The sequence below is a fragment of the Acipenser ruthenus genome, chromosome 14 (assembly GCF_902713425.1).
Source record: "Acipenser ruthenus chromosome 14, fAciRut3.2 maternal haplotype, whole genome shotgun sequence".
Taxonomy (NCBI): Eukaryota; Metazoa; Chordata; class Actinopteri; order Acipenseriformes; family Acipenseridae; genus Acipenser; species Acipenser ruthenus.
In genome coordinates this window covers 12440048-12464877 of record NC_081202.1, presented here as the reverse complement: position 1 = coordinate 12464877, position 24830 = coordinate 12440048, and the positions used below count along the sequence as shown (strand labels likewise).

Sequence of the window (24830 nt, the reverse complement as noted above, 5' to 3'; positions counted from 1 at the left end):
TACATGTAGTAGTGCTATGAGGAGAAACAGTCCCTGATGGTTTTGCCTCCCTAACCCGCAGGAGCACCAGAGCCAATACGAACACTGTCGACTTTGCACAGCCAGGATGCAAACCTAGGCCCTCACTTTAGATTTTAAATAGGGAATAAACCTAACCTTGCTCTTTTTACAGTGTGTGCACACTGATGCAGCACCCAGCCTCGTCCATATGTTGCTGTTTTTCCCCTTCACACCACCTCGTCAAGTACTGCTGATGCATACTGCTGATGCATACTGCTGAGCCTTTCAACCTGTGCATTAAACATGAGAAAGCAAATTATACTATACTGCCAGTACATGTAGCAGTAAACTTAACAGACACAACTGCACCAATTTTGACACTGATATTGCTGCTCATGGTGCTGATGTTGCTACATCTGTCCATATGAATAATTCAAACAGGATATTTAGGCTGTAGAGTTAGGGGAAAGACCTGACATGAAACAACCTGTGTAAAAAAAGGGTTTTTTTTCAGAACCAGCAGTTCAAGATTAAAAACCAAGTCCTTTGTTTTGTGCACTTTCAAAGTGTATGTATATGGAATACAACAAACATTAAACATTACAGAAGACATGAATAAGTGATTAATCTGAGAAATATAATGAAATAATCCACCATTTTTGAGTGTCGTTAGGCACAAGCAACTGAATTATTTGAACACTGATTCAACCCTGGTGAGTTGTTTATCTCACTTAAAACATTTCTAATTCAAGTGCTAATATAATAAATAAATAAATAAAACTGTCTGATATGAAAAGGAGCAATTGACTGCAGTGTTTTTTTTTTTGGTGACTCCACAGTTTTCAGTTTAATTGCTAAACGATTAATTAAAATACAAAAGGGTGACATCTTATAAATGTTGTAAACAATACAATAACTACAGAATTATATCTTCACTTGATTACAACCCCCCCCCTCTCTCTCTCTCTCTCTCTCTCTCTCTCTCTCTCTCTCTCTCTCTCTCTCTCTCTCTCTCTCTCTCTCTCTCTCAGGCTGAATTCCCTGTAAGTTTGTTAATTACTGTTTGTGAAATTCAGTACAAAGCAGGTACTGATTATGTATTCTATCAGTGCATAACTGCAAGGTTTAATTTGAAAGAATGTTACACCAAAAAAGTGGATGCTAAGAACCGTATAGTATATAGTAAGCTTACAAATCTCTTCATCGTGTTATCAAACATGGGATGACAGTTTCTTCAGAGTTATATTTCTCCAGTAATGAAAGCTACAAATATTCTATAAGTATATGTATTTTCACTGGCAAGAAAATGAAGGCTTTCATTGCCCACAAAATCATACAGTATTTATTTTTTTCTGAAGCTACTTAAAAAGACAAAGAAACCATTAGCAAGTTTCAGCATTAATAAGCATATATAATTGTAGAATATTGTGATGCAACATGATTTGACATTTGATAAACAGTTATTTTGACTATACACATTTTTTTTTTTTTAAAATATTGTGATACTTTTTCTGTTATGACTCCTTTTGCTCAAGGCTACAAGTATTCCAAGGGATTGCTGAAAAATGCAGAGGAAATCAAATCGGCAACAAAAAAAAGAGAGTAGATAGAGTGCCTTTGATCCCTGCACTTTCAATCCAGTGCGATGCTGCAGTAGTGAGCCTGCATTTTATCTTCTGTCATTTGCTTGCATATTTTTGCTGAGTATCCATGTTTGAACATAGAGCACTGCAGCTGGAAATAAACGTTAGGTTACTTACCGTAACCCTGGTTCCCTGAAGACGACCACCAACCAATACTTTTAAGATATGTCTGCCTTAGGTAGGTATTCGCTGAGCATTTTATGTCAGAGCTTGCCGACAGGCCCCTCCGTGGAGTGATGTTCTCAGTCCCGCCTGCCGAGGGACTAAGTAGTCGCTCCTCCTCCTCTTTTGCATAGAGAATCCGCGAATGCAAGTGATGTGACCTCGCAAGGTTTGATGGTTGTTTTCTCTTTCAGGGAACCAGGGTTACGGTAAGTAACCTAACGTTCCCTTTCAATTCGAAGCCGACCATCAACCCAGGTTGGATGCGTCTGTCGTCACCACTTGACAGTTGTGTATCACTCCATCCTTCTGCCTTCTCTCAGGTGAGAGCCTTGCTTCCACCAGCGTAGGACTTCCCAGCATAGGCGAGACAGTCAGCCGACGGAGTCTGTCGTGCTTGGGGTGTAGCTGAAAGGCACTGAGCCATGCTTGGATCGGGCGCATGTGGAGTTTGAATGCAGATGTAAGAAGAACCCCCCAATCATCTAAAAAATGTGAAACTCTCAATTCACAATTTTGAAAAGGGAATAAAACACTGTTTGTTAATTAAATAAAATCACCCCCTAATACTGTAGTGCTTCAGTGAATACATTTAAATCAATTTATATTACACATGTTTATATTATTTCCAGGAGCTGTGCTTGCCTTCATTAAAGAATTCTTGAACTCCATTTCCGTATTACATCTCTGGGTTATGGGCATGTGTATGAGATGCATAAAAATGGTTACATTTACTTCAAGGGTGACCTGGTTCTGTTCATGTCAGCATATACAGCACAAGCATGAGATTTCACTGCACACAAACTAAGCCGTGCTTTGCTTTATATTGACGTTATTACTTTCTTCATCTGTCGATGGATACAATTAGGTAAAGCATTTGTAATACGATAAAATCTTTTGGAGAGCTTTAGGCTTCCTGACCTCTTTTCTGCCCTCTGGTGTTTATTTCTTTAACACCACTTTGTTTTTTTTGTTGTTGTTCAATATGGTTTGCAATGAATTAGCCATGCACTGAAACCCATTTAATTTTTATTAAGGGGATTATGATTAGTTGTTATTGCGTGCCATTAACCTGGTAAAAAGAGGAACACAAATCTTTTTCCCTGCCCTCCCTTAGTTTAATATTTTTTACCTATTTTTATGTATTCTCCAATAAAAGACACAAAAAGTCTGAAATTATTCATTTTTTAAGTACTGAAGACAAAATTAAACATATCAAACACACACAACTATCAATTACATGTATACTGTGTAGATTATAATAAGTGTCCGTGCTAGAAATGTAATTATCATTATCTATTGTATAAATTAACCCATAATTTCCCACTGACCTCATACAAAATATAAACATGTATATCAAACATGCCACACATGTTGTATTTTACATGGTTGATTCTCATTTATTCCTCACCTTATAAGAAAGTCTGTGACTTTAAAAAATATATTTTTTGCTCCCAGCATTTTAAACTCATAGCAATAATGTAAATACATGGAATAATGATTAGTTTTTATACAAGTATAACCCTTGTGAATATTATTTGCAAGCTACCCCCTTTTATCATTAAACATTGGCCTCTGTATTTAAAATCTATTACTTTTGCATCAGGTTTGTAGCAACCTCTCTGTATCTGCATGTATGTCTTAAAGAACTCACTATTTTGTATGGTTTAGATAATGAAAACACAGAAATGAACATTTTAAACACTTAATATTCCACTGCATGGTTTTGCAGTGCTTAGAGATATCCATTAGATGGCATCAGTAAGTTAACAGGTGCTCTGGTTCTAGTCCACTGCTCCACTACATACTTATGCCTTTCATTTAAAAACAAAAAAAATCTGCCTACATAAGGCTCCACATATCTGCTCCACATAACATTAACATCCAGTAGAAATCTGTTAAGTAATTAAAAGCACAGCTGTTTTTTGTTGTGCTTTTTATTTCACTTTAGCTCTGATTTTGTCTCATATGATTATAGCTTTACTTTAGAAACTGCTAAGGTCATTTTTTCCCCCATTTCAGATTTTTGTATCATGTGCATAACATATGCTACAGCATATAAATTACATTGTATATCATAACATCACCACAATACTGCCTGCACATTAGAAGTTCCTTGTCCTGCAGATACTCCTGCTAGTAGAGTCATGCTAATGCAGCAACTGACTAATTAGAACTCCATTACAATTCTGAGAATGTGGAAGGAGAAAAGCATGGCTGCTTAATAATACATAATGAGGTCATTGGTTGTGATGAAAGTTACCGTCTATTTATCAATCATAAAACCTAATATTATCCTTTATATGATTGTGAAATTGTGAATTGTACCCTAAAAGATGAATGTGTTTTTCAAACACACCAAGTTGACTTGTATGCTGTGCAGTGAAGAGATATAATTATAAGTAGGCTTGCTACTATTCGATTTTTATTTTTTTGCCAAATTGACAATTAATATCGACGTCTATTTTTGAAAGAATTTACTCTTTTTTTATCTTTGTTTTTCAATTCAAGCAGAGTATGGGTGAAATCGACCTTTTTGCTTTTAAAAAAACTGACTTTTTTTGCCATTGAGTCTCATTTTGAGAAACCCCTTTATCATATTTGACATGCAACAAAACCATGGTTACCAACATTCTAATTGAAATAACGTTTGGTCAAAGCAAAGCTATCTATACCATGTATTAACCCGCTAATTTCAAAGTAGGCTATAGCTGGCAAATGAAAGTGCACAGTCAGTCTGATGATTCAGTCATTTAAACAAATGAGAGCATTCTAGCGCTGCTTCAGCCAATGAGATCTGTCAGGATAGGATGAAATGACTGACGGTGAAACTACACTAGCCTGACAGCGACCCCTAGCCATTCAGAGCAGAACGGAGACAGGACAGACAGCAAGTATAAAAACTACACAGACGCGATGATTTCTTAAATTATTTTTGGTAAGAAAAAAAAATAGTGAGTGGTTTTACAGACGTTTATCCTGTATACATTTATTTCAGGCAAACTCATATTTTTGGGGAATTCGACATTTAATGAGCTTTATCGATTACAATCGAAAAGTAGCAAGCTTAATTATAAGACATGAAGGGATTTATTCAGTTGATCTAAACAGTGGCACATCTACTGTTAAGGGCAAAAATCCAAAGAAGAGATTCACAAACACTGTGTTCGGTGTTTATGTGACACTTCCTTGTCACATAAATTAATGTCAAGAATGCATACTGGCTACATGTAAAAAATAGTGAGAGAATATATAATTTAGGCATGACCAAGAGCTAAGAAATAATTAATATACTGGTAATCTTTAACATTCACTGTTACTCACATTAATATCGCTACCGTAAACCACACATATATATATATATATATATATATATAGCAGGCTCCCTTGAGGAAGGGATATATATATATATATATATATATATATATATATATATATATATATATATATATATATAGTAACAATCTCCGCGTCGTTCAGTGCAGTAAGACTCGGGAAGACCAAGTGGGATTCCAAACTAACCAGTTTAATTTTTATTAAGGTCTGGTAACACAATGAATCCCTGCTTGGGCTGGGTTCACACCAAAATAAAACTCCTATCTCCTTTCTCTCCCAGTTGTCCTTTCTCTTTCCTTAACACTATACTCTCGTCTTTTCTCCCAGTGACTCCTTCATGACACAGACACACTTTGGGGTTTTTCACACTGTTTCACAGCTCAGGCCCTCACTTTCAGCCTCCCTCTCTGTCCCTTACAGTCGTACAAACCACTCCAGTCAAGTTTTCGCACGTTCGTAGTTTCGTAGTGTTTTGGTTTAAACCTTTATTTTGTTCCTGTGTTTTGTTTATTTTGTGTTAATAAAAGTGTGCAAAGGCACTGAACTGCAATACTGTCTGTGGATGTGTGCTATTTCTGCCACTGGCCAGCCTTGACCGCCAGTCACATTACCACATATGGTGGCAGTGTGGAATAATAGCGCCCCCCTGCAGACAATTAAACAAAAAGACAAAAAATTAAAATGTAAGTGCTCAGCCAGGGTTCACAAATATATTTTTGTGATTTTAGACTATGCCACACAGTATCCTGAGACTATTCCCTTGAGAAACACTGCCTCGAAAACAATAACTAAAGATCTACTTCAGGTTTTTTCAAGTGTGGGAATACAGAGGGAAAGTGATGATCCAGGATACAACCTTTGCATCAAAGCTTGAGAGACCTATGTGGGCTATTAACCCTTTCAGGACCAAGCATTTTTCAGTGGGATGCTCCCCCAGGACCAAGCGTTTTTTGGCTGTATTTGACTCTCTTGCTATAAAAATCCACCATTTTTTTTTTTTACAGTAGCATCTTGGAAATGGTGTCCTTTTTTCAGAACACTCTAGGGAACATTATAAAGTACTTCAGAAATCATACAAACTTTTAGCTATTTTTTAACATAATATATAAATTACAAGACATTATTTCACCTGAGTGATTGCAATGACATAATACATGTTTATTCTCGGGGTCTTTATAAGCAATAATGGACACCACTCTCGATTATTTTCTCAACATAAATATTTATAAATAAAATATTAGTTATTCATTCCATTATTATCAGTAATAAGGAAAAAAACATACCTGATGCATTTAGTTCATGAAATAGTATCTGCTTATATCCACTCATTTCTTGATATTTATAAATGTTGAAAAAAAGTATATATATATATATATATATATATATATATATATATATATATATATATATATATAAACATGATACAGAATAAATGTTCTACTATAACTATGTCAAAAACATCAGTGTTTTTCCATGTCTTTCTTACAAGTTTCTCTGAAGCAGGCTGTGATGTCTTTTCTCTCCACACTGCCAAAACTTTCTCTGCCTTTTAGACACTAAATGCCACTCTCAGTGATGTCACATGGAAAAAAAACTATCAGGAAGTGAACATCAGTCCCTCCCCTATCCAATGACATATGTTTCATGCTTGTACTACAAAGTATGGTGGTCCTGTAAGTCACCAAAATGAAGTTATTTTTTATTGTGTTAACAAGATCCCAGTCCTTAAAGGGTAAAGATTAAACCAATCTGTACAACAGTGTATCACCCACAAACAGATGATCTTGTTGAGAGGTTTAATAGCACCTTAAAGTACATGCTCAAGAAAGTAATTGGTAAGGAGCGGGGGAACTGCGACACCCAGTTACTGTATTTCATGTTTGTGATATGGAAGGTTACACAATCTGTGTTCTTTATGGAACACAGCCAAGAGGAATACTAGACATGGCAAGGGGAACTTGGGAGAGCCAAGTAGACACAGATAAGAATGTGGTATTGTGACGAGGTAACAGAGGAAACATATGTCTCCAGTTGAAAAGATCATTATTCCCTGAGCATTGAAATAGTGTTAGAAAAACCAAGTAAAACAACTTGCAGTGCCAGTGAAATGGCCACAAGAGAGAGGTCTCAGCGCAGCAACTGTGCTTAACAAGGTAATTATTGATATTGAATGAAATCATTTAAAGAGGAAATTGGTAAACAGGTGTGTGTATAAAAACACCTTTGTGAAGCGAATCACTAAGGGGTATAGTGGAGACAATGGTGTGTAATGGAGACTAATGGAGACCAATGGAGAATGGGGTGTAATGGAGACAATGACGTGTAAACAATGGTGTGTAAAAGGTGTGTTTGTTTGTGAAATAAAATCTGAACAGGGAAAAAGCTTAGTTGTGCTGTCATAGTTAGGGAACATATTTAAAGACAAGTTGAGTTTTTTTAGGTTTTTCTCTGTGTTTGTTTTGTAAATACCTTGTAAATATTTGTATACATAAAACTTCTGGAAAACTTGAACCACTGCTTCACTGCATCTTCAATTCAGGGTCACACACTCCTGAAGAGGTCCAACTTACCACAATCTAGATTCATACAGTATATGTGTATATTCATGAGATTGCATTTTATATCTTACCATTATTTATTAACAGTATTACTAGCCCCCCTTATACTGCTGAGTTACAACCAAACAGCCCAAATATCTTTAACAGATGGAAAAGGAGAGCAGTGCTATCACTAATAAGATGTAACATTGTGTTGCAGAAGGAGACACATTTGTCTTTTTTTACTTTTAAAACATGTATTTGTAGTAGAAAAGCTAATACATGTCTGTAAGTTATCGTGTCTTCAAGGTGCTGGTGCTAGATGGCCACAAGGAACAAAAAGACAAACAATCTTTTTGTTCCTTGTGGCCATCTAGCACCAGCACCTTGATTCCTTCAGTCATTCCATTCCAAGAAATTCCATGGCTTTTTACAATGAATATAATTTTTTAATGTCATGGCAACAGGTATAGGCAACAAAAGATCCTTATGATTGGTTAGTAGACATAAAGCATGAAAGGTATAAAAGTAACCTTGAGCAATTTATATTCCTTATATATAGTTTGCAAAAAAACAAACATTTAATCTGAAAAAGAAAAAATCTGTTCTACTTTAATACGGTCCTGTAAGTAACAAAATACAAAAGAATACTCTATTGTACGTAACAAAATACAAAAGTACTGTACCAATCATTTTCAAAGAGGAGTGGATATATGTGGAATTCACAAAGAGTAATTCACAAAATGCAAATCACGGTGGGGACTATTCATAAAAGTAGTTGATTGTCCTAGTTTATGAATGGGCACATAGTCGTTCAAGAATGAAATACGTCTCCTTTTGATGACATCATCAGCCCAATAAATGTTCCCTGAGGGCCCTCAGTAGCTGTTCAAAACTTAGTCTAAAGCAGGGGTCTCCAATCCTGGTCCTGGAGAGACCCAATCTTGCAGGTTTTATATATGTCTTTACATCATCAATGGCTAAAGATCTGGAACATATTAATCTTGAGTAATTAAGTCAATAATTGATTTAATTAAGTAACTGAGATCTTAGTTGAAACTAAAACCACAAGACTCTCTAGCTCTCCAGGACTAGGTTTGGAGACTCCTAGTCTAAAGGAATCTACTGACAGCAATATAGAGGTACATGCAAGCACGCCGAAGAGGTAAAGAAAGGGTCATTTTCAGGCACATGAAAATGTGTTACTGATTGAAAAAGTTTTGAAAAATGAACATAAACTATATGGTCCAAAACATGTGTCTAGATTTTTTTACGGGTGGGCATGTGTAAGAGCATTCAAATTATAAATTTTCTGAGTTTAATAAGTAATAAGGGAAAAATTATAGCCTAAATTATAAGTGTTACCCCCCCCCCCCCCCCCCCCCCCCCACACCTCCATAAATACATCAAAAAATGGTACAAAAATAAAACAAAATTTCAAAAATCCATTTCAAAATACATGTTTTTTTCCCTTCTGTTTTTCCATGCTCCTAATATGGCTGTTTGTGCATTTCCAGACCCTTAATTTATTTCCATAAAAGCTGGTCCGATTCGTGGTAACTGTAGATCCAGAATGCAAATTCACCTTAGCTTTAGATTAATCTATGCCTATGTCAGTTTTGGAGAATTGTGTCAATAAGGCATGTAACATATGATTGACATCCAATCTGCAAGCAAACAGCATTGTTTACTTACACCCACTTTTAGTCTGGAAGTGTGCATCTTATCTGAAACAAGCAATGCAGTACATTGACAGTTCTCACCTTAAAAGCAAATCTTATGAAGCATACTATATACTGTATGCTGTATATACACAAACGGCTAGTTTCAGAGACCCTAATTAGTACTAATCTTGGACTACTCAGTGTCAATTTAGGTAAGGTAATCCAAGATGGGTCTGTGAAACTAGCTGCAAAATTATGAGACGTAACTAAAACACTGCAGTCTGTAAAATTGAAAAACAACTGTAATCTGTGATGTTTCTTCCCTTTTTCATCACTGCACTGCCTTCCCTTTTTATTTCAAAAAGGAACCATGATTTTCAGCTTGGGGGACTGATTGCCACCATCCTTAAATTAATTATTCAAATATATGCCAGTGCTACAGGTGCTGTTGCTTTGGGTATGTAAGTACATGTACATTTTGTAATGTGTCACAGCGTTAGAAAAACAGCCTTAAGATACACTACCCTATAGTGCTCTAAATGCCCGAAGATGCTCAAAAGATTGCATTATATAATGATTTCACGAGAACAATCCCTAAACCAGTGCATGCTAGTACTGCTATTTCCAAACTATTTCACTGACCTAGCTGTAAAACAACAAGCCACTGGTTGCTTTACCCCTCTGTTGGAGAGCTGTACTTGAAGAAGCAATTGATGATGGCATGCACAGTACAGGTTTATCTTGGAGTTCAAGATGCTGCCAAGGGCCAAGAAACTTGTGGTTAAAACAAATCTGCACAGTTTCTAACACATAAAGAGGTCAGAGGTGATTGATTTGCCCACCAAATCTGAACCCTGTTGATCAAACAAACCCCTTTATATCAAATCTGTCAGAAACGCAATCTAAGGGTCAAACACTCAACCAGCATCTTGGGTTTCAAGTGTGAAATGGACCAAGCTACAAATGTGGATTTGTGGTATAAATGTGTTGTCTTGATGTGCAATGAGTTGGATATCTACTTTAAAGTCTCCATATGAAGTCACTAATGATGATGCATTTACAATTTATCTTTAGATAAAGATTATTATATTATTAGAAATGTTGTGTTCTGTGGTTATGATTACTTTATATCAACTGTGATCATTGTGGAAAAGGTTCCATGACATCATGTGTCTCCAATGTTCAGTTTTGAAAGAAAAAAAAAATAGTAAACATGTATTTTCCTTTTAAAACAAGATCTGGTACTCCACTAGGTTAAAGAAAATTCTCAGGTTGCTTGCCTTGCAGGAAGACTGTTTCTGTTTCACTTTCTTGGTCAGTGCAGCCTCTTCACCTCAGCAGTGTCCTTGGGGGTCAAAGTATGTTACTGGCTGCAAATAATATCAGTCAATAGTGGAAGCAACTGGCTGGTTAATTACAAAGCTGGCTCCAGGTTTTTGTGGGGCCTGGGCAATGGCAATTTTACATAGAAAATTTCACAGCCAGTACTGCCTAATCGGGATACTGATAATCAGGATTTCTGCTTAAATGGGATACAACTCTGGTAGACGGTTCTTCCCAATGCTATTTCTGTTGTTTAATTGGGACGCCACTTAATTTAATTGGGATACAGTATTTTCAAATTATTATTATTATTATGTATTTCTTAGCAGACGCCCTTATCCAGGGCGACTAACAATTGTTACAAGATATTACATTATTTTTACATACAATTACCCATTTATACAGTTGGGTTTTTACTATTATTATTATTATTATTATTATTATTATTATTATTTTAATAATAATAATAATAATAATAATAATAATAATAATAATAATAATAATAATTTCATTAAGTGGACGCATACTGCTGTAATACTATTTTAGTAAGTTTAATCAAATAACATAAACATATTGTCAATATACAATTTTAATTTTATCCTAGATTAAAATAAAATCATTTCTTGGTTTGCGGTTCCCATTAGATAGGAATTCCATGCAGAGAGTGTGGTTTTCTCCCTCCATTGCAGGATCTCCTTTTGACAACTGACTGTTAGGCACTTTCTATTTTTATCCCAGTGGCGCTGTTTCTCATCTTACACAATTGTTGATTACGGGCAGGAATAAAACAAATCATGCGCTTACTTTTTCTAAGTCTTTTCATTTATTAAAATAGCATACCAAGTCGTGATCAAGCTGCCTTTCCAAGCTTTATGTTGTAAAAATCGAAGGGGGATTGTGGATTGTTACAAATAGTCGCTCTCACCATCCTCGCTTGGGTTGAATTAATGTGTTACTATTTTTGGACCCCAGTGTTTCCAGGGGAAACCTAATGACGCAATGACGTCAATGCAGGTCAATAGCAGACTGGAGGAATTGAGCGCTTCCATTAGATTTTGCAGTATTTTCAGAAACGGGAAAAAGGATCAAGTGTATGTGTTTTAAAAGCACTGACAAAAAAGAGTATATCAAATGAACATATTATCGTTTATACAAAGATACCGAGTGATTAAGTATGGTGAAATATGTTTTGTAGCTTTCTTAGGGATGTTCGCTATATACATCAGTCTCTTGGATCAATGATTTCAGGGAGAGATGAAGCTTTGTTTTCTTCTCTGTGCGTGGGTTTCAAAATCTACAACGCTGCCTTTTGCGAAATCACTCCTTCAGATTTATACAGGTATGTAAGGTGGCACAATCATTCAGATTTTATGGTTTTAATGCTGTGAATGGGCTCCTGTTGATTTTTTGTGGACTGCCGTCTTTTACATAAAATAAATAAATAAACGGTTTGTACATTTATAAATGCACTAACACTTTTGTGTAGAATACAATAGTAGTCATGTGTGCAGTACAAAAGTATTTTGAATAGAGGTGCATTACAATGCGCTTGTGCATTTGAAAAGCTTTGTGATTATTTATTTATTTATTTATTTATTTATTTATTTATTTATTTATTTATTTTTATTTTTTAACGTTGATAGATAACATATCGCAGACACGGTCTATTTGGAATGTATTCAAACCAGAAGATAAAATTATAGAATTTGCAATTGTATTTGTGTCACTGCCAGGTCACCGTGATTCCATGATATATGCCTTCTGTCTTTTCAAATGAAATAAAAATTGTATTTTACAGAATCAATGTGAGGTGAGATGTCATTCATAATTTCTCCAATCGTTAATCGTTTCTGTTATTAACGACTAAATGTTGTTTTTAGATAACTTGGAAAAACTCCAAAATTATAAAAATAAATCATAAATAATGTTGTTAGACTGAAACCCCTTATAATTACAGTACGTAAACTTTTGTCACTTCAGAGGTCAAATTCCTACGCAATACAAATGTAGAATACTATTACATTTTTTGTTTGTGTTTTATTTTTTATTTATTTATGTATTTATTTATTTTTTGGAGGGAGACACATCCAGCTATGAAATCAGAAGCTACACCCAAGTCTTTGATTGACGCCACTAACCAGTAAGTATTGCAGCCACAAAGAAACGGATATAAAACATTCCTTGTATTTATTATTATGTTTAACCTGTATTTTTGTAAATATAAATTCTACATAACTGAAATGAAGTTTTTTATCACAATGATTTTTAGGGCGTTTACCAAAGCCTCCAATGAAAGCGAGTTTGGTTTCAGTACCACAGACAGCTCATACCAATTTTATGTTTGTTTGTTTGTTTTTTCTCAATCAGCATCATCTCAGTGATGCTGTTACGGATATTCTGTATACACTGTACGTACTTGCTTGGTCTAACACTAATATCAAGGTTTAATGTTTAATAATTGATTAGGAATACGTCAACAAAAATCAAGCAGTTTTTTTTTTCGAATACCCAGTTAAAGGTAAGCGTGTTAAAAACTCATGAATCAGAAAAATATTTCTGAAAATGTTGTAGTTCAATGCAGTCCAACATACAGTAGCTCGTTTACTCACTGGTGATTGTGGACGCTGTCACGTCTGGTGTGAATACTCTGGAGTTTCTATCACAATGTAATGCACATCTGGTTTTGCCAGTCTCTTAAAAACTATTTTTTTTACCATTATCCTATATGTGTATGTATTTGTGTTTGAAAGTTCAAATGTGTCATCAGTACTGCTGAATTATATTGTCATGATAATAACTTTATAATATCTGTCTACAGAAACCTTTAAAAAATAATACAATTATAAATCTAAGTATACATTCAGTTTCTACAGAAGGTCATAAAGTCATACAAGCACTTTGCAGTATCAAACATTTATGGTTGGTCACACTACTGGTGTTCAAGAATAAGGTAGACTATTGTATTGTATATTATTGTATTTTGTTTTAAGTAGCTGGTTTAACAGACCTTAGATCACCACTAATCTGGTGACTACTTTATTTAATGAAACATTAGGTATTCCAAGCGTGCTAATCTAGGCCTGTGAAATCAGATGTAAATGCTTAGATAGGTCATGATTAATAATTGTATTTATTAATTTAAAAAATCTTTTGCACTTTAAATCTCTTCATTCTGTTGAGTACCAGATGTGCTTAATAATGGATTTACAGATGGCTAGTTTATTATTTTCAGAAAAGATTCTGCATAATAATAATAATAATAATAATAATAATAATACTTATTATTATTATTATTATTATTATTATTATTATTATTATTATTATTATTATTATTATTATTATTATTATTATTTATCTTTTGGTAACAGTAACAAACTAGTATATAAGCACTCTTAGACCAATTGTTGGTGATCACTTCCTTAAACTAATTGACTATTTATACATATTTACAGTGAGCTTTTCAGTTGTATAATATTTACTTCTCTGGTCTATACACACGTACTACTAACTGCATTCAATGTTATTGTGAGTTTTAATTGACACCTTTCAGTTGTGGTCATATTCCCTTATCATAAACCAGTCAATGCTGACTACACATAAACAGCTGAGTAGTTGTATTCTAAAATGTTTTCCACTGTTTAAAGACTTGTGACACAGTCATGCCTGGATCTTGATTTCAGCCGCGGGGTAAGAAACAGGACAGCCATGGCAACGTGCCTTTCAAACTCTTCGAGAGAGCTGTTTTTAAAATATTCTAAAAGTTTGTGCTGCTTTTTTTTACACCGTATTACTCTCATCACATCATCATAAACATGTGCAGCGTTTGATCAAATAGAAGACACACTGTTATTAGGAAAGCTTTTCGTCAGCAGTGTTATAGAATGCTTCATTCACATGTGCTGTCCCCCAGTCTCAATATTTACAGGTAAAAGAGCTCAAATAGCAGCCCTGCCCTGTTGTGCTGCAAACAGTCATATTATACTGGTCTTTATGTGCTAGCTCGTCTCATATAATTAGGGCTTCTGATTTTCGGTTTTAACCGATAAAACCCAATAAAACACCCCCGATACAAAAAATATTGAAATCGGTGGATAGCCAATAAACACCAGAAAACACCAGAAAAACCGTGGAAATGGTTATTCAATTCACGTTGACTTTCCCCTATTCCCATTAACGTAAAACCTACTACAAAAATAATAACAAATACATTTCTGCTGGGCAATGTCCCGCCTTCCTGGCTTGCATCTATCATTGTCTTGTTCTCAATACTTTAAACCCGCCCCAACTACTGAGTGACAGCACATTCCTACATTTCCATTGGAGACTCCGCTTGCGACATTTAAAACAAGATTACAGGATGGAGGCTTGTTAGCGGGATTTCAAGCTGTATTACAGTTAAGATACGGAGGATTTAAAACAGAATTGTGGCAAAATGTGCAAAAATGCCTACACACAAAAACCCCAGAAGAATGTGCCCGTGACCATAGGGATTTCGTTGTGGAAGACAGCAAAGGAAAGAAGGTACAACTTAAGTGAGCAAGTACTGTCGAGTTACTACGATACATATTTTGACAGAAAAAAAGCACTCAAGCATTTTAGAAAGTAACCGAAAACACTCATTTCATACAGTACATCAAAAACGAAAGCCCTGAAAAAAAAAAACGATTTACATAAAACTCGGAAATAGCTAAAAATAAGCACCGAAATATACAATTAATAAAACCCAAAAAACAGAAGCCCTACATATAATGTATGACTAATTGTTACCCCAATCAAGTAATCGCTGATATTGATTAAGGTGTCAAGTGTTTGCTATGTTGTACTTGTGGATGGGGATGTTTCCATCTTTAAAACATGAACCTCTAATACCACACATTGTTTCTACTTGAAATGAAAAGAAGCATGTATTTAATTATCAGAGTGTGCTAAATGTGTCTTCTTAAAAAAAAATGCTATGGAAGTGGGACCTGATTACGGATAAAGAACAAACAATGAATTAGAAAGAGGACTTTTTCAATCAGGGTGTTTTTGGATATTATTTCATAAAGGGGGGCAGGGCAGCCTGATTTCAATTCTGGTCAATCAGCGTAATAAAGGATAAAGCAGATTTGCTTTACTTGGCCTTTAAACTGTTTTTAAAGTGCCTTTTAATTCATATTTTTCAGGATTAACTATTCAATTGTCCTGTCACAGTGGAGGATATAGTTTGTCCTTTTCAGATCTTTTTGCGGTCTGGGCTTGCTGTTCCTAGATCCAGTAGTCAGGAAGCCCTTACCCCAAAAAGTATTTGCAAAGGATACAGTCGGCAATCAGCAGAAAGGTGGAGTCGTTTCTACAAGGTCAAATGTAAGTTGCACTGAATTTCGAACAATGCTTTATGCTTTATATATTTATGACAAAAAGGAGACTATGAAATATATTGCAATGTATTTCAATATACTGCAGAAAGGAAACTGTGCAGTCCCTAATTGTGCCTTAACCACTGTAGAAAGAGGCAGGCTCTTTTCAAGTGTAGGTATATAGATTTTAAACTAATCTGAATGGCAAAGCAGACCACAATACTGCCTACTGTACTTACACTGTAACCAACAGACACCTTTTCATCAGAAAAGGTCTCTGCTACCTGCTGATTCTTAATTTGAAACGGAATACCAGTAGACATCCTTTAAATTAAAACGTTTAAATGTTAAACTATTATATAAAATCATTATTTAATATCAAAGGTAAATGGTTTATTTATACAATTGTCAGAAGCAAAGCAAGATTTAAAAGAAAAAGAACAAAAGAAACCTCACATTCTGGCAGGCTCTCAATGGGCAGGCCCTCAATCAGCTGCAAAAACACAGTACCACTTATGAAAATGAAGATCAAAGCAAAACAAACGTTTCATGCGAGCATCAGCAATATTTCTGTTAGGTTTTTATTTTTTTTTTATATTTGACTAATGTTTAGGTTGAATGTACTGTTTTATATGTTGCAATATTATCTTAGATTACACAACCAAGGCAAAGCTTTTATTTTGTTTTATTTTAATTTTTAAAAACTGTAAAGCTTACAGTAAACACACAGCATATTTTAAATTAATCAAAAACATTTTCAGGGACTGAAGTTCTGGTTCGGTTTTAATTCAGAAATGAGCATGCAGTGGCAGAATTGTTAGTAGGCCATGCATCATTAAGGGATGGCTCAGCATGTAGGTCTGTTCTGATGCGATGTGTAACAGTGGAAAAAACATGACATCACTCCAGCTCTAGATCACACTGGGTGACCCATAAAACCTTAATAATGTGATATCTTGTAACAATTGTAAGTCGCCCTGAATAAGGGTGTCTGCTAATAAATAAATAAATAATAATAATATAGTCAAGAGTTGTGAGGTTTTACAGATGCTGTCTGAACAGGTGTGTCTTGAGGAGGTGCCGGAAGGTGGTCAGGGACTGAGCAGTCCTGATATCTGTGGGTAGGTCATTCCACCACTGGAGAAGGAGGCGGGCTCTGGAAGCGGGGGAGAAGAGGGGAGGTACAGCTAATCTGCCAGTGGTGGAGGAGTGGAGGGGGCGAGAGGGGGTGTAGGGAGAAATGATAGTTGAGATAGGAAGGAGCAGAAAGGTCAAGACAGTGATAGGTGAGTACAAGAGTTTTGAATTGGATGCGAGCAGCGATAGGGAGCCAGGGAACCTTCTCTGACAACTGCTTAAGAAGAAAATATTTTTGTTGATAAATGTGGTAGAGCAGGTGCAAATGTAGAGGAATGATAAAATACAGGGCGCTTTACCACCAACAATAACAATCCTTTTAAAAACAGTAGGTTAGTGTTCAAGACAGCTTTGTAGAGATTAAATTTCTGAGCAACGATAAAAATAAATTCAACTGTCTTCAAAAGTTCCCAGCATTTATTGGATGAATTTCCATCTTTATTTCTTAAGTAGCCTGCTTTGCTTCCAATGCGCAGAAAGAAGAAAGAAAAAAGCTTCAGATAAAGCATTATATATATAATCCATGGCTGGCAATGGAACATGAAACAAGTGATGTGATTTGTTGAGCAAGGTTCCAGCTGCCCGTATATTGGATGGATACGGACAGTTGGAGTCTTGTCACATATTCTAACAGAATTTCAAGTATCGCACTGTAGCTATTTTGCTTTTACAGTTACAGATGTACAGCTGTAACTATGAAACTGAGTGACCAATTACCTGCAAAAAATCCCAAAAGTACTAAGTAGACATGCTGATTTGGATGAAGAACAATTAAATTAACTGGAAGATAGCAACAACAAAAAAATACCAAAAAAAACCCTGCTGTCTTATGTATTTTTAGCGGTTTGTAAATGCTACAGAAAAACACAAAAAGACACTTCTGCACATTATCCACCCCTCTCAGGACACAGACCTTGAAAAATTACTGAAATCCAAGACGTTGTTGTATTTACTTTTATTCCTCCCGTCTGTTCTGCTCAAACAGTGCGTGTCAGTGACAGGGGAAAAAAATAACTCAGTGTCGTCTCAACTCCATCCTCTGGTCTGCTCTTTTCAATGGCAATGTCCACAATATCAAAAATACAGATGTACTTTCTTTGCATGTTCCAACAAAATTAATTTACTCAGCTTAACTTAGTGTGGAGTTCAAAGTTATAAATGGGACTACTTTATTGGTGTAAGGATACTGAATAAAAAAAAAAAAAAAAAGTTTTTGCCCTAAACATGATTTATGCTTTTTTTCTTCAAATCCACAGTTTGACCTGGATTATAAATGCAATATGGCCCTTCAGGGTGTCCATATACGGTGAATATACAGACTTCTCAGAGGTTGGAGGCACTCTGTCTCATGCCTCACAACGCCCGAGGCGTCCGTATATTTGACGTATGCGGATGGCCTGTCGGGCCTTGTTGCATGTTATATATATATATGTATTAGATTTTTTGCTCAAAAGAGCTGACTTCTCATGTGTGATTATATGTTTACTGAAAACTGTGTTTGAAAACAAACAGTGGATGTACTTGCAGGCTTTTGATGCCACGATAACTAAACTCATTTAATTCTATTTAAATTTAGTAATGTGCTTGTGATGCAATTTACTTCATGTTAATGATGTAGCGATCTACTATTTCTTTCTATTTAAACATTCAGGCATCATGGTATTGAGTTTATGTAATCTATTTATTTTCTTTTATTCTTTATATTGTACATGATCTAATGTTTTATTTTATTTACTTTTTTATTTCTTATGTTTGATATATAAAGAGCCAATACAACAAAGTATTAGACATACCAAAAGACTTTGTGCCCCCCAATATTTTCCCCTGAACTATTAAAAAAAAAAGCACAGTACCTGGGTATCCTGGTTGTAAAAAAAAAAAAAATACCCCCAGCTCTCCAAGAGAATTTGATGCTCAGATATAGATGTCTAGATATTGGTGTTGGAATTGTTTGCATGGGAATGTTTGACATGTATAAAGTTAGCCTTAATTTATCATATATTTTATTAAATAGTAAACATAATACATAGACACACAGAAGCTACTAAAATATTTTTTTCTGTCACAATCATGATAGCAGGTAGTATAGATTTTACTGTATAGATGCAGACCCTTTATTATTTAAAAAAAGAGAAGGTTAACCTGTTTGCCACAGATGTCTACACCTGATATGAAGCAGGTGTAAAGTATTGTGATCAAATCAAAGAGTTGTAGATATTAATCATTTTAGTTAATTGACAGCATAATAAACTTTGCAGTGATTACTAAGTAGGTTGAATTAGCACTGTTTCACATTAGCTGGCCCCATTGCCAAGTTCATTAGGACATGATACATATAACCTTTTCAATATTGATATTAATATTGTCAAGAGTCCAGAGCCCTAACCACTACTCCACACTGCTGCCCTATATATATATATATATATATATATATATATATATATATATATATATATATAGATATAGATATAGATATATAGATATATAGATATATATAGATCTATAGATAGATAGATATAGAGAGAGAGAGAGAGAGAGAGAGAGAGAGAGAGAGAGAGAGAGAGAGGGGGGAATTTAATCTAAAAATATAACAACGCAGCATAAACGATAAGTTAGTATGGCCGCACTGTATGAATGTTTCACTGTAAAGAATTTTCCTACAGCTCTATTAATTATGTAAACGTTTGTATTTAATTGAAAACAGAAGAAATGACATTGTTGTAAACGTACAGAACTTCCTTTTTTGTAAATGGGATACAAAGCATGTCATACCTGCCAAGTGCACAGAAGATTTTGTCTGGAGGCTCCCGATATAGACGGTGAATTGCCCGTCTCCTGATGAGACTCAAAAAACTCCCAATAATTTAGATTACCAATTGTTATGCATTATTACCTTAAATAAAGTTTCTCTAACAGTTAGAAGGAAAAGAACTGGAAGGTTAATCGGACAGAAAAATTATATCTATATATATTATTGATGTATTTCTTACCAACATGCAAAATATTCCACAGATGTACCTATCCATATGTTAACTGTGAGGAACAGTTTCTGCATCCTTTTGTACTCTGTTTTGTCTGTCAGGAAATTTCTAAATAAAAATAAAATTAAAAAAAAACCGGGGTATATTTTACTAAAATACCTGTTAAAATGTCCTTATATTCAAAAGAACATAGCCAAAGAAAAAAAGATATCTAAATATTTATATAAACACTTAACAAATAATGTCTTGGCTAATTAAAAACAAACTTCTCTCAAAATATCTTGTATTTGCTTTAGGCGAAATTTGCCATTTCATAAAAAGCTTGCAAACTCCCAGAATAGTCACTTTTTAACAACGTCTCAATCATAACTTTAAACGGTTAATTAATGTTCATCAAACAAAATATATTTATATTTAACTAAACAGTTTTGTAAAATAAATTAACTGTCATTTCAGAAGTTGCACAGGCACCAATGTTTTTGGTTTCTGTCCCTTTAAATGGTGAAACTTATGTCTAGATGTTTTTTGTGATGTTGAAGCTTGAATATTGTATATGCATTTCTATGTGGTTTTGCTTAGTATACTGCAATAGGGCATTTTGCCCATTTTATGAAGAATTCTTTATATAAGAGCAGCTATAAAGTTGTCTTTTAAAAAGAACCAGTCTTAGATAATGCTGATAACACTTTAAACCACATTAAATGACATGTTGTACTACATCAAACATCATGCTAAAGGTGTATAATATCCTTTTTATGCAGCACCTTCACTTTTTGCTTCGATACCAAGCTTAGTTAAGACAGCGCACTATTTGAAGTAATTATGATAATTCAGAAAACAGGCACAGGTTATCCATTCATACAATAATGGCAACACACTGCATTGGCTGGTTTCCAGTGCCTATTCCCCTGCCTTCTCAGGGAATTTACATCCTCATGGTGGCAAAGTGCTTACTTCAGCTGTAGTATAGCAGGGAAAGTGATGATTAATTTCTGTGGTCATGAACCAGCACTTAAGTACAGAAACTGAAACGTTATCCCTCCCCCTTTTGTTTTAGCTTGCATGTATAAGTATATTAAATATGTTTCAGACTGGCGTACCATGCTCTGTCAGTAATATGACATTTTTTTTTTTTTTTTTTTTTAGGCCTACCATCTTCACCAATACTGTCCAATGAAGAAAGGAAGACCTTGCTTGTTTGTTCAGTAGTAACACAGTTTCCTTTACATACAAAAACAAATCATTTTATCTTATTTGGACCTGCATTTTGGATCGCTTCCCAATGTATAGCTGCATTGTGTATATATGCACCGGGACAAATGTTTGGCTCAAGGAACTGTTCTGCTCCTCATAAAATAAAAACTAACGTACAAATATTTTGTATAATATTTTTGTTTTTGTTCATGACATTTCACCATTTTATATTGGCTATTGTTTTTCTAATTTTTAAAATGAAACTGAAGCCAGACTCAGGAAATTGTCTATAGACAGAGCTTGTTGTGACTGCTGACTGAAGAAATGTAGTGGACAGGGCAGAATTGTGTAGTCCTCCCAGTGGACAGGCGTGAGATAGCACATTTCCACAGACTACAGGAACTTCAGTTTGAGGTATACATGTTATTTCCAGATGTCAGCTTGCCATTATGCAATTTACAAGTCAGTGTGCCAACAATTACTGGGAAACATCCCTGAAGTGTATTAAATGTCTGAAAAAACAGCAAAATGCTGCAGGTTTTTGGCTCAGTCAGTTTAGGCTCATTTAATTTGAAATGAAATAACAAACCTCTTCCCAACCAAAAGAATGTGTCCCTTTCAAGGTCACATAAGTGACATCCTGTTTTTATAATGGAATTGGTTACCCTACCTGTGCATAAACCCAAAGTCTGTCATTTGTTCAATGATAAGCTTTAACAACAGTCAATATTTGAATACTATCAAGATACAATATATTTGTCATTGCATACTAGGAATTGTATCTGTGGTAATTGTTGAAAACGTCATTTCATAAATTTTAATTTGGAAAATATTTTGACATACTACTTCAAGAGGCTTTTTTAAAAAGTGTTTTAAAGAAGTCCACATAAATACAAATCAGCTCCACTGAGTAATGGCAGCTATCTTGCTCAGATATACATTCTTGTGGCATCATATAGCCTTAGGTTCTAAAGCTCCCCCAGGCGAAGCTCATTAAATCAGAGAAAAACAGCTTGGCTCTTTACTTTGATGCCCAGAGCAGATTTTAATTGCCAAAAAGCAGATTAATTCTAATTAATATGAGTTAACAGATTCATGTATAATCAAATTACATAACCGAAAATGGGAGATGATGATGTCATGTAACTGTAAGGGAGAAACATTAAAGTGTAAGGAATTGTAAGGAATTTTTAACATACTGTGTTCCCCCATTACTTTTTTTTCTCACATTAATCTAGTACACTAAAAAGCCTAATGATAGACCCATATATTTGTACCAGCATACACGGAGATAGCACCACATTGATTAGGTTAGAAATGGAATTTTGGTTCATGCTTCTGTGCAATAATACATTATAATCTATTACCAAGGTCTATGGATTATGTGGTAAAAAGATATTCTTTATGGTAAATAAATTAGAAAGTTCATTATCCTTGATTATTATATGATGCATATCCTAATGGGTTCTCATCTTGGCAAAAATAATTATGGATGTGGATTGGTTAATTTAAATCAGACCCATATGGATGATTAGCTAATTTCCAAGAGAGCTATTTGTTCTGTATATCCTATAGCAATTTCCCCAGAGAAGCTGAAGGTGCCCAGTGCAAGACATTCTTTAACTGCTGTGGAAAGGGTAAGAGAAGAGTCTGTTCTCCTTTTGGGCTGGGGAGAAGTCACATAGTGACATTCAAAAAAAGGTTAGTGTAGGATTTGTGTGTATCTGAGCAATATGTTATCTTATATTTCTGGCTGGGGCATTGTTCCATGTCTAATAAGGCAACTTCTATACAGTATAAAATCAGCAGCAGTACCATCTGTGAGGCTATGGAACACTAAACAGGTGATCATTTTGTCTGCTGATCTTTTTAATTGTCACTCCCTGTTGACTGTAGTAACCACTACCTGTCTGTGGTATTTAAATGGCATACACATGGCTGTAGAAATGTCTTCCATCTTTTGTATATCAGGAATAAATGGTTTATACAGTTTTGTTTTTGTTATCAAATACATTCATTCTATATGCATCATTTTGTTGGAGGGATTAAGCAAACAATTATGTACTGTTTTGATGGGATTTATATGCTGTTTGGATATACTGAGGTGCAGGTGTAGCTGAGAATATAACACAATCTGTATAAACATTTAAACAGATTAAATTATGGATTAAATCTCTTTTTAAAAAATCACAAAGGGAGGACAGCATTAGTGTGCTATAAAATATCTCACGAATGAAGAGTTTCAGCATGTGTATCTTCATTAGATGCCTGTGAATAAAGCAGATAACTGTAAAAGTTAATGGGGGTGATAGTGTGTTCACTATTGCTATTAGCCTTCTGCTCTATTCACACATGAAGGCAGTGGTTTTGCTTTATATTTGCCCAACATGTATTTGAATACATTTTCATAAATGGTCGCTATACACAATCCAAATAGTATTTCAAGGGTCAGCAAGAGGAATACATAGTAGCCTTCGATCTGGATGCAGCAGAGCTTGTTCAATATTAAAGTGAAAATAGTTTAATTCAAAGAAGAGGATTACAATGTTAAGAAAGGTTCTGTCAACTTCAAATGCACCTCTGGAAAAAAAGAATAAAGTGTGAACTGGAGTGAAATCATTTGTAAGGAGAAACAGGGTACAATGATGAATGGTTTTATTTTATTTCATTTTAGACCTGTCTTTTTGTTACAGTTTTCCCACAAGAACCTTGAGGACTTGCTATTTAACTTGCTTAGAGAGAATGAGATCTTTCAAATTCGTTGTAACTGAATCCAGCAACGCTTACCTTGGGAATCTCAGCCTTGGCCCCACTATATCAGGCAGTGTATCAGTCATTGCACTACCTATTTATTACAGACTGCTCAGGATCTTTCAGCCAATCGGAGCGGACATTTTGCTTTTTGTATTCCACAACATATCACTGACAAAGCCTATTCATGACATCAGCTGTGTAACTTTCAGTTTTTACCACGCAGTATTTTCCCTATCAGCATAGTTGAAGTCTCCTGCTTTAAAAATCATACCTGAGGCACCCCTCGGAATTCCATTCAACTGCAGAGTCAGTTGGAATGGTGACATCACAATCGGCTGAGTACCTCAACCACTTAACGATATTCTCTTCATTAACCTTCTCCCTTTCTTCAATGAAACTGATAATTAACTAAATAAAGGTTTAAGCCTCGGTCCGTTCACTTCTACTTATGCCGATATTCCGCCATACACAGACGTTCGCCTTCTTATAATCCATAATGAAGAACTTGATTTAATCTAAAATATTAGTGTTTTTTTATGTATAATGCTGGATAATGCTGGATAAAAATAATTGTTTATTTATATCATCCAAAATGTGATGTATAGATTTCCTGACCATGGAATTATTTATATATTGGATCTTGACTATATAATTTATATTTTTTTTAAATCCACAATTATCAGTATTTGTTCTGCTTGAAACTATCATCTGTCTCATTGATCCAGAAGCTTGGGGGAAGATTAATTTCTCTCATGCAGTA

The 24830-nt window shown here is 34.9% G+C and overlaps 1 long non-coding RNA gene across 2 annotated transcripts; it reads left to right on the top strand.

The window, feature by feature from the left end:
- The first annotated feature begins 11691 nt into the window (after positions 1 to 11691).
- LOC117419688 (uncharacterized) lies at positions 11692 to 24545 on the top strand. Of its 2 annotated transcripts, XR_004547291.2 has the most exons (4): positions 11692 to 12004; positions 12743 to 12805; positions 15831 to 16011; positions 21269 to 24545. It is a non-coding gene; the product is annotated as an uncharacterized LOC117419688 (long non-coding RNA). The 2 variants fall into 2 exon arrangements; XR_009307247.1 differs by lacking the exon at positions 15831 to 16011.
- The last annotated feature ends 285 nt before the right edge of the window (positions 24546 to 24830 follow it).